General features: G+C 38.3%; 1 long non-coding RNA gene across 1 annotated transcript; it reads left to right on the top strand.

The window, feature by feature from the left end:
- The first annotated feature begins 1,766 nt into the window (after positions 1 to 1,766).
- On the top strand, positions 1,767 to 7,583 carry LOC138849048 (uncharacterized). Its single transcript, XR_011387418.1, has 2 exons — positions 1,767 to 2,275; positions 7,281 to 7,583. It is a non-coding gene; the product is annotated as an uncharacterized lncRNA (long non-coding RNA).
- The last annotated feature ends 2,970 nt before the right edge of the window (positions 7,584 to 10,553 follow it).

Genomic DNA, 10,553 nt, shown 5'->3' with positions numbered 1-10,553 from the left:
AGTGCAAAGCCAGGAGTCAGGAGCTTCATGTGGCTCTCCCACCTAGGTGGCGGGGGTCCAAGCACTTGGGACATCTTCATGTGATTTTCCCAGACCATTAGCAAGGATCTGGATCAGAAGCAGAGTAGCCATATGGGATGCTATCCATGTGGGAAACTGGTGCTGCAGACTGCAGCTTTACCCACTATGCCATAATGCCAACCCTGCTAGTCCTTATTTCTTAGCTGAGTTTCTCCTACTACTTCAGCAATTCAGAAATTCATTCGTAGCCTTTCCTCTGTGACCATATAACAGTCTATTTTTCTTTCTATTCTAATAATTATTCAGTTTGTTACAACTGACTGTAAATTCTTCTACAATAGGATAGAACAGCACAGAGGCAGGGTGATTAGCAGATTTTTCATTCCAGATACTAGAGTTCTAGTGGTCTAGAAGAAATTTGGTTATGGGGCCAGGGTTGTGTTGTACCTGGTAAAGCTACTGCCTGTGACAGTAGCATCCCATATGGGTGCTAGTTCATGTCCCTTTGTTCCACTTTCTATCCAGCTCCCTGCTAATGGCTTGAGAAAGCAGCAGAAGACAGCACAAGTACCTGGGCCCCTACCAGCCATGTGGGAGGGGCCTGATGAAGCTCCTGGTTCCTGGCTTAATTCTGGCCCATTTGCAGCTGCAGAGTGAACCAGTGGATGGAAGATCTCTTTCTCTCTCTGTTTCTCCCTCTCTATATAACTTTGACTTTCAAATAAGTAAGTAAATCTTTTTTATAAAAAAAAATTTGGTTAATCAACTCTCAATGCACTTTTTCTGCTATTCTGTCATTCTCCTTCTTTTGCATACACTGCTACCTGTCAATTTGTTTACTACTTTATATTATTTACAAGAAACATTTTAATAAATATAGCTGATATTTATTGATAATTTTTACTCTGAGTATTTCACATGTGTCAATTTATTTAAATCTCATAATAAATTCCTGAAGAAATTATTATCATTATTTAATAAAAGAAGGAAAAAAGCACAGAAAGCTTATGTAGAAATTTTGCACAGTTAGCAAGGATTAGGCATGGGATATGGATCTGGGAAATCTGAGCTGTTTGGGACAAGTGTTCACACCCTGTCCAATTAGATGTGGCAAAACAGTGACATTATCTAGTACCAAGAATGTGACTGTACAACTCAGGTTCCAGATAATAAAATAGAGATCATTTATTATAACTTTTAACAGAGAAATTTTAATATAGAGTGTAGGTTAAACGGCATTGGAGGACTGAAAATGCAAAAGGGGAACACTATGGTTGCATAGACTACACCTCTTGCCACCCTGGTCCTAATCCTACACACACTCAGCTCTATGTTTTCATGGAGATGTTGGGAGGAGACAAAAAAGATTGCGAGAGTGATACACTGATAATGGTGTCTTTTTCAGGAGCCTGTCAAGGCATAGAAACCATACCAGTTATTTAACCAGAGAATTTAATATAAAGAATTGTTAACTTGGTATAAACTCTAGGATGTCACTGAACTAGCAACTGCAGCATGAGTTCTTAAAGGGAAGGAGGAAAATGTTGAAATCATTAAGACTTAACAGATGGGTTCCATGGAGCTGAAACTCAGACTAAACATGAGAGTCCTCATGAACCTGGGATACAGACTTGGAAGAAACAGCTGCCAGATCGTAGTGTGTGTGTCTCATAGTGATAGTGATAGTGATGGTGGGAGGGTGCTCGTGGTGAGCTGGTATTACAAGTGTTCAAAATCTGCCAGCCAGATTCATCTGCTTTTCCAGAAAGGAATCACTACTTCCTGGCTTAAGACTCCTTGCTGCAACAATGCTCAGAGGAAAAATAAGGAAATAGGCAGTAAAGCAGAAGACAGCAAACCTCTCCCTTCTCCTATATCCTAGCAGAATTTACCCAGTGTCCCCTATTGGCCAGAGCCTACCAGGAATGTTATCATGGAGTGTGAACTGTGGAAATGTGCTTTGCACAGTTGGAGCACTACCATCAACCAACCGAGTATAAAAGAGTGGGTTTGGAGGTTGGAGACAACAACTTGATGAGAACAACAACTGGAAAAGGAAGTCATGGGATCTCTGTTTGCAGGAATCTGTTTGTAAGGACACTTCAGTTTCAGTGAGGAGTCTGCCCACCAGCCCAAGTTTCAGACACAGAGCAGTCCTTCCTCATGAATCAGCTGCTCTGAAGACTAGCTCCTGGGCATCATTTAGCAGAATGGGAAGTCCATCTCCTTAATGCCTCTGTGAATGTCAAACAAGGTAAGGATGGGATGGCATGACATGCCCTCTCTCAAATGCCAAGGGATGTTCCTAATAGACAAGGATCTGACCCTGAGAGGCAGAGAGGCTGGGCTCCTCTTTGGCACACAGTCCCAGGAGGGATAATTGTGCACGTGAGATCATCTTTGGACGCTTCCTCAAGAGATCTCCAAGATCCTCAAGAAAAGGGATCTTTAGGAAGCAAAGAAAGTACACTCAGATTTTTTTTTATTAAAGTAAGTTGCTATTATGATTAAAGGAGTTCATTAGAAAGACTAATTTGGTAATGGGATGAAATGAAATACAGGAGGGAGAATATGGAGACAGGAAGCCTGACTGCACAAGCAGTCCTATTATCTGACCCATGGTTGTGACAAGAGCAGGAAAGTCAGAAACACAAGCCCTATGCAAGAGGGAAATGATTATAGCAAATTAAGCTTATTTAATGGCCTGTCTTTTTTCACGCCTGTTTCTTTTGTTGGGTTCTGAGAATTTTGCATAGAAAGACATGTGGTGGAGGGAGACTGAATCTAATAGAGAGGTTAACATTGTCTTGGGGGCAATACTTCTCAGAGAACAGCCTAGTGAGAAAAGTAATCCTGGTGGAGTCTTAGAGGAGGCTGGCCAAAATAAATGTGAGTGGTGTTGGCAGCTGCTAGATAGTCACTTGAGCAATGTTGGCATGCTCCATGTGTGGCAGTTGGCAGTCATGAGGTCCAGTGTCATCAGCAACTGGCATGCAATAATAGCTGAGTCCATAAGGCCAGAGAAGGGCCACATTTCTGCAGAGGGCTTGTGATGGCTGTGAGGGAGAATGAATCTGCAAACTTAACAATCCTGTTGCTGGAGGAGACCACCTTGGGCAGAGGGCAACACTAGTAATGATGATGGTGATACTGTAGCATCTGATGATGATGGTGATAGTGTTCAACAGTTTCTTCTTTGAAAAAAAGCTCTTTTCAGAATGCTGCACACATATTATCTTACTTTATCCTTATAAGGCAAATGTAAAGTAGATATTGTTATCATTATGCCCACCTTACAGATGATGGAATTTGAACTCAGAAAATTAAAGTAAGTTGGTCAAAATAACAGAACTGAAGGGAAGACTTGGTTTGCTATTTCACATGCCTAAATGTGAACTCTCTGGTTTTGTAAAGGTCACAGACGAAAATGACTTCTACTAAAACTACTACTGCCTTTGCGAAGTGTTTGCTCCCAAGCTCATGAAGTCTGGAGATTGAGGATTATTTCTTTTTTAAATTTTATTTAAAGTAAACAAATTTCATGTATTTCATATATACAGATGTAGGAACATAGTGGTATTTTCCACCCTACTCTCTCTTGCCCACGTTCCCATCTTTCCTCCTCCTTTCTCTCTTATTCCCTTTTTTATTTTTACAGTGATTTACTTTCAGCTTACTTTTGCTTATAAGATTTAGCCTACATTAAGTAAAGAGTTCAATAAATAGAAAGAATGAGAAAAACCACTGTCCTTAACAACTGAGTCAAGGTCAGTAAATAATCATTGAATTTCAAAATGTCAATTTCACTCAAATACATTTTTGGTACTCTATTAGTTACCACAGATTAGGGAAAACTTATGGTATTTGTCTTTTTGGAACTAGATTACTTCACTAAGTATAATGGATTACAGTGGCATCCATTTTGTTGTGAAAGACAGAATTTTAATCTTTTTTATGACTGAGTAGTATTCCATGCTCTATCTATCTATCTATCCCATAATTTCTTTATCCAGTCATCAGTTGAGGGTTATTTCTGATGGCATGCAAGGACAATGGTTCAGACTTAAAAACCCAGATTCCTAAACTTATTTGGAATTGCAGTAAAAAAGAATATCTAAGATTTGTCATTAAATATATCACAAATGTTTCAGAACAAAATGAGACCATATTATTTGGTGTTACTTGAAGATACGTGTAACATACAAGGCATGAAGTATAAAATACTTGACAAGGATAATACTTGTATTTTACAGAGAATAAGAATTGGACATAAGCTAGGAAATAGTTTTGACCTCTTTGTTTAGACCTCATAATCACCTGTGACCATGCAGTGGCACTAAACCTTCAATGATAAACTGATTCTCTCTGGTGTCTTATTGCAATACGGACCCTTTCATTTTGCATATGGAAATTAATATATCACTTCTTATTTTCAATCGTCAAGGGGAAAAAGCAAAGTTAAGATTAAGGAGGCTTTTAATGATTGGGCTTCACACTAGCAATATTGTTTACTGCCTCAGATTTTCTGTGTAAAACATTATACATTGACTTACATCAAGCTGAGAAGCTACTGCACTGCAAAAGAAACACTCAGCAAAGTGGAAAGATAACTGACAGAATAGGAGAAAATATTTGCAAGCTATGCAAATAATAAAGGGTTAACATCCAGAATCTGTAAACAGCTCAAGAAATTCAACAACAAACAAATAATCCAGTAAGAAATGGACAAAATACTTGAACAGGCATTTTTCAAGAGAGGACATTCAAATGGCCAACAGACACTTGAAAAAATGCTCAGGATCACTAGCCATTAGGAAAATGCAAATCAAAACCACAAAATGGTTTCACCTCATCTCAGTTAGAATGGCTCTCATATAGAAATCAACAAATGACAAATACTGGTGAAGATGTAGGGAAAAGGTACCCTGGTCCATTGTTGGTAGGAATGTAAACTGGTGCAGCCACTGTGGAGAACAGTATGAAGATACCTCAGAAATCATATGATCCAGCCATCCCACTCTTGAGAATTTACCCAAACGAAAAGAAACCAGTATATGAAAGAGTTATCTGTACTCCCATGTTCACTGCAGCACAAATCACAGTAGCTAAGATATGGAATCAACCAAGGGCCGGCACCGCAGCTCAATAGGCTAATCCTCTGCCTGCAGCGCTGGCACACGGAGTTCTAGTACCATTTGGGGTGCCGGATTCTGTCCTGGTTGCCCCTCTTCCAGGCCAGCTCTCTGCTGTGGCCAGGGAGTGCAGTGAAGGATGGCCCAAGTCCTTGGGCCCTGCACCCACATGGGAGACCAGGAGAAGCACCTGGCTCCTGGCTTCGGATCAGCGCCGTGTACCGGTCGCAGTGAGCCAGCTGCAGCGGCCATTGGGGAGTGAACCAACGAAAAAGGAAGACCTTTCTCTCTGTCTCTCTCTCTCTCTTATTGTCCACTCTGCCTGTCAAAAATTAAAAAAAAAAAGAAAAAAGAATAAAAAAGGAATCAACCAAGATGTCCATCGAGCATTGACTGGATAAAGAAACTATGGTATATATACATTATGGAGTACCATTCAGCTGTAAAAAAGAAAAAAAAATATGAAATCCTGTCTTTTGCAACAAGATGGCCATGACTGTAAACCATTATACTTAGTGAAATAAACCAATCACCAAAAGACAGACATCATATATTTCTCTGATCCGAGGTAATTAATAGAGTATCTAAAATGTAATATTGGAATGAAATGGAAATTTTGATATTTGATGATTGTTTACAGCTCTTGTCTCTTCCATTGAGGATCAGTGTTTTTTTTCTTCTTCATACTATTTTTTGAGCTCTTTTACTTAGTGTAGGCTTAACTTTATTATCATTAAGTAAACTGAAAATAGATCTTTGCAAAAATTAATAGTGGGAATGGGAGAGAGAGTGGGAGGAAGGGTTGGAACATTGGCAGGAGGGAGGGTACAGTGGAAAGCAATACTATGTTCCTAAATCTGTATATATGAAATACATGAAAGTTGTATGATGTAAATGAAATTTTAAAAAAATTATACATTGTGCAAAGGTGTTATCATGAGATCCTGAAGAACAGACAAATAGAAAGAAGATTCTCTGTAGTGACAGAGAACTTGTCTCTGTACCACTTTAAACTGAGAATCAACAAATCACTTTGGTCATACCTAACAAAGAGTACAATGCCTTTCTTCCTGGGAAGTAGCATTATTTCCCAAAAATGAGTTTTGAACTACTTGGGGATTATAGGAATTTTTCCTTTTATGGTTTTGGAAACTTAGTCTTGGGTTGTAGAAAGAAAAGTGAGAGAAACTGGTATTTTCTAATTCTTTCTTTCCTTTATTTATTGCATTTTGATCTTTTGCAGCCTTTGGTCCCTAAAAGAGATATTTGACTCTAAACAAATTTCTCACATTTGATTTTAATTTACTCGTTGCTAAAGTTGAGGTTGGTGTAATTGTCCTTTATTCTTATGACCTCATCTAACATTACGTGATTTCCTTTATTCATTTTCCAATAGGCAAAGCTGAAATTGGTTTAAAAAATCAGTAGATAGGTTATTGTACTCCCGTGTTCATTGCTGCTTAATTCACAATAGCTAAGATATAGAATCAACCCAGATATCTATCAATTGAAGAGTGGATAAAGAAATAGTATGTGTACACTGTGGAATACTACACAGTGGTATAAAATGAAATGCTGTCTTTTTGAATAAAATGGAAGCAACTAAAAACCATTATTCTTAGTGAAATAAGCAAGTCCCAAAAAGAAAAATATCATATGTTTTCTCTGATTGGGGTAACTAATAGAATACCTAAAATGTAATGTGTTGGAGTGAAATGGACATTTAGAGATTCAATAATTGCTTATAGCCCTTGTCTCTTCTATTGAGGAATAGCTTTTGTTTTTCATCATATTGAGTAAACTGAAAGTCAATATCAATAAGAAATAATAGTGGGAATGTGAGAGGGAGGAGGTATAAGGGTTGGAGCATGGGTGAGAGGGCGGGAAGTATCACTAACTTCCTAAATCTGTACATATGAAATACATGAAACTTGTATAGTTGCAACAAAATTAAAAAAAGAAAAACAAAAAATATAGTAAATATTGTAGCTCCTTTAGATCAAGTAAATATTTTCTTCTAATTTTTGTTTACATATTAAATGGCTACTCTTGTCACTGTTCCTTTCTTATAATACCCTTTCTTATTGTTTTGAAAATATTGATTTTTGGATTGGTGCTGTGACGTAGTGGACTAAGCCTCTGCCTGCAGCACCAGCATCGCAAATGGATTCCAGTTCATGTCCCGGATGCGCCTCTTCTGATTCAGTTCTCTTCTATGGCCTGGAAAAGCAGTGGAAGATGGTCCAAGTGCTTGGACCCCTGTACCAGCGTGGGAAACCTGAAAGAAGCTCCTAGCTTTGGATTGGCCCAGCTCCAACCGTAACAGCCATTTGGGGATTGAACCAGCAGATGGAAGAACTTTCTCTCTGTCTCTCCCTCTCTCTCTCTGGAACTCTATCTCTAAAATAAATAAATGAAATATCTTAAAAAGAGATAATATTGATTTCACTTATTTTAAAGTCACACTCTGATTATCAACTCTGTTTCATCAGGCATAAAATCAAATAGATGGTTTCCTTGACCCTCCTTCATGGAGCTGTTGAATCTCAAATACTTATAATTCTTCATTGTGAACTCAACTTTGCAAGTATATTTCCTGCTAGATTTTCCACTGCCAGTATAAATATCTTGTAAATATTTGGAAGATGCATTTTATTTGGTTAAGAAGCTCTTGTATATTCTTAGATCACTGTGATTTTTCTCAAAAAAAATCATGAATTGGTGTAATCTATCTACTGTGTCTTTATTTCATTGATAATATTTTTCACTTTCATAAGTTCCACTTGATTTTTTATAATATTTTCTCTTTCCTAGCCTGATACTTTATTGCCACATCTACTTCCTCATAAGTTTCTACAGTCACTTTAAAATTCTGCATTTAACAAGACACTTGAAGCTTTCTCTGGCTATGGTGACTGTTTTTAAGGGACATTTAATGTGGGTATTTCAAGACTGAAGTATTGGTGGGACATTCAATCCCAAAAACTCTTATTGAACTGGCTGAAGGGTACACTCCTTTCTAATGTGAGTGTGAATTACTCATTCCCTAGTGCTTTGGGTATGGGTCATAGCTGATGTCACTGTGCTCTGTCATGTCCTGGTATCACTTACCCAACTATACACCCGACTTTGGCACTAAAGAATTTCTTTCTTTTATCCTCTCCTTTTCCTTTTAACTTTCCTTGAAATTTGGATGCTATATATGTGCTTTTATTTTATTTTTTTCTAATACAGGTACCTGTATACTTGTGTTGGGGAGGTACCTATGGGTTAGCTCATTTCATTAGGTTGCTAGAAGGCATTATTTACCATGTGTTCTTTATACATTAGCTTCTTTTTTTTTGAGGATAGATTAAAAATGTGAGTCTTCTGATAAAAAATATAACTTGGGGAGACCAGTGCTGTAACATAGTGGGCAAAGCCGCCACTTGAGGCACCGAGATCCCACATGGACACCAGTTGAGTCCCAGCTGCTCCACTCCCTATGCAGATGCCTGCTAATGCACATGGGAAAGCAGCAAAGCATGCCCCAAAGGCTTGGGCCTCTACACCCACATGGAAGACCAGGAAGAATCTCCTGGCTTCTGGTATGAGATTGGCCGAGCTCTAGCAGTTGCAGCCATTTTGTGAGTAAACCAGTGGATGGAAGATCTTGTGCTCTCTCTGTCTCTCTCTGTAACTCTTCCTTCCAAATAAATAAATACACCTTTAAAAAATATATAATTTGGGCCTCTGATGAACATTTTTCAAGTTGTCATCCAGCAAGTATATCAGCTTACACTAATACCAGTGGAATCTGAGAATGTTTGTTTCTGTAGAGACATGGTAAATCTTGGAGTTTGAAAAAAAGTTCACCAAGCAAGTAGGGGAAGAACTGCTTCTCAAGCAGAGGAAACAGGAAGTGAAAGTGCAATGAATTATTCAAAATATATATTTGGAAAGTTAACAGAGGTTTACTAGGGCATGATGGAGAAAAATCATGGGTTTATGAATCATAAAGGATTAAAAATCCTTCCTCTGTCATTTATTTACGCATACTTTGTGAAAGTACCTAAGTTATTCATCTGTTATACTTGATTTTTGCCACCTATGCGATTTTATATATATAGTATTATACATATTATTATATATATAGTGGAGTACCTAGTAACTAAATTGTTCAAAAGTGAGTTATGGGGTTAGTACTGTGGCATAGCGGGTAAAGCAGCCACCTGCAGTGTCAGCATCCTATATGGGCACCGATTCAAATCTCAAATGCTCCACATAAGCTCCATCTCTCTGTTATGGCCTGGGAAAGCAGTGGAAGAAGTACCTGCATGGGCCCCTGCACCTGCATGGAAGACTTGGAAGAAGCTCCTGGCTCCAGGCTTCAGATCAGCCCATTTGGGGAATGAACCAGTGGATGGAAGATCTCTCTCACTTTCTCTCTCTGCCTCTTTGCCTACCAAATAAATAAATAAATCTTTTTTAAAAAAGATTAGTTATGTCTCATTATGCCTAGAACAGTAGGTCTTTAAATAAAAATTAAAAGGGAGAGGGAAGAAAATTCTGAATCCATATTATGAAGGACTTTCTATGTTAGGAAAAAAGAAAAGCTTTACATTTTATCTTCTTGGCTTTGTAGGATAAGACAGCCTTTGTTACAATATTAAACTAACCAAGCATTTCTTGAAATAAATCTTACTTGGTAAAGATGTGATGTCGTTTATGTATTGTTTGATTTGATATGCTAATATTTTTGAGGAACAGTGAAGCCATTTCTATGAAGGATTCTGGCTAGAGTTTTCCTCTTCTTAGAAAGTTGCTTTTTGGGCGCCTACACCAATGTAGGAGACCCACCCAGAAGGAGCTCCTGGCACCTGGCTGCGCATAGGCACAGCTCTGGCCATTGTGGTCAACTGGGGAGTGAACCAGCAGATGGAAGACCTCTCTCTCTGCCTCTCCTTCTCTGTGTAACTCTGACTTTCAAGTAAATAAATAAATCTTAAAAAGAAAGAAAGTTGTTAATTGATTTTAGATTCTGGCAAATTATGGCCCTATAGAATTCGATGTAAAATGTTCTGTTCAATTCTCTTTAAGGATTTATTTAACCTTAGCAATATTGTATTACTTAAATATATGTTAGAATTCTCTACCAACCACCCAGAGTTTTGTTTTATTTTTAAATAGAATTTTATTTATTCATGTGAAAGGCAGGGTAACAGAGAGAGAGGGAGAAGGAGGCAGAGGGAGAACTTTTTCATTATCTGGCCCACTTGCCAAATGCCCACCATAGGTAGGGCTGGGCTGGGAGCCCAGAACTCAATGTGAGTTTATCATGTGAATGGCAGAGACCCAAGTACTTGAATCATCATCTGCTGCTTCCCAGGGTGTGTATTTGCAGGGAACTGAATCAAAAGC

Source organism: Oryctolagus cuniculus, chromosome 3 (genome assembly GCF_964237555.1).
Source record: "Oryctolagus cuniculus chromosome 3, mOryCun1.1, whole genome shotgun sequence".
NCBI classification, from domain to species: domain Eukaryota; kingdom Metazoa; phylum Chordata; class Mammalia; order Lagomorpha; family Leporidae; genus Oryctolagus; species Oryctolagus cuniculus.
Note: the sequence above shows the minus strand (reverse complement) of the source record. Positions and strands in the feature narration are given on the sequence as shown.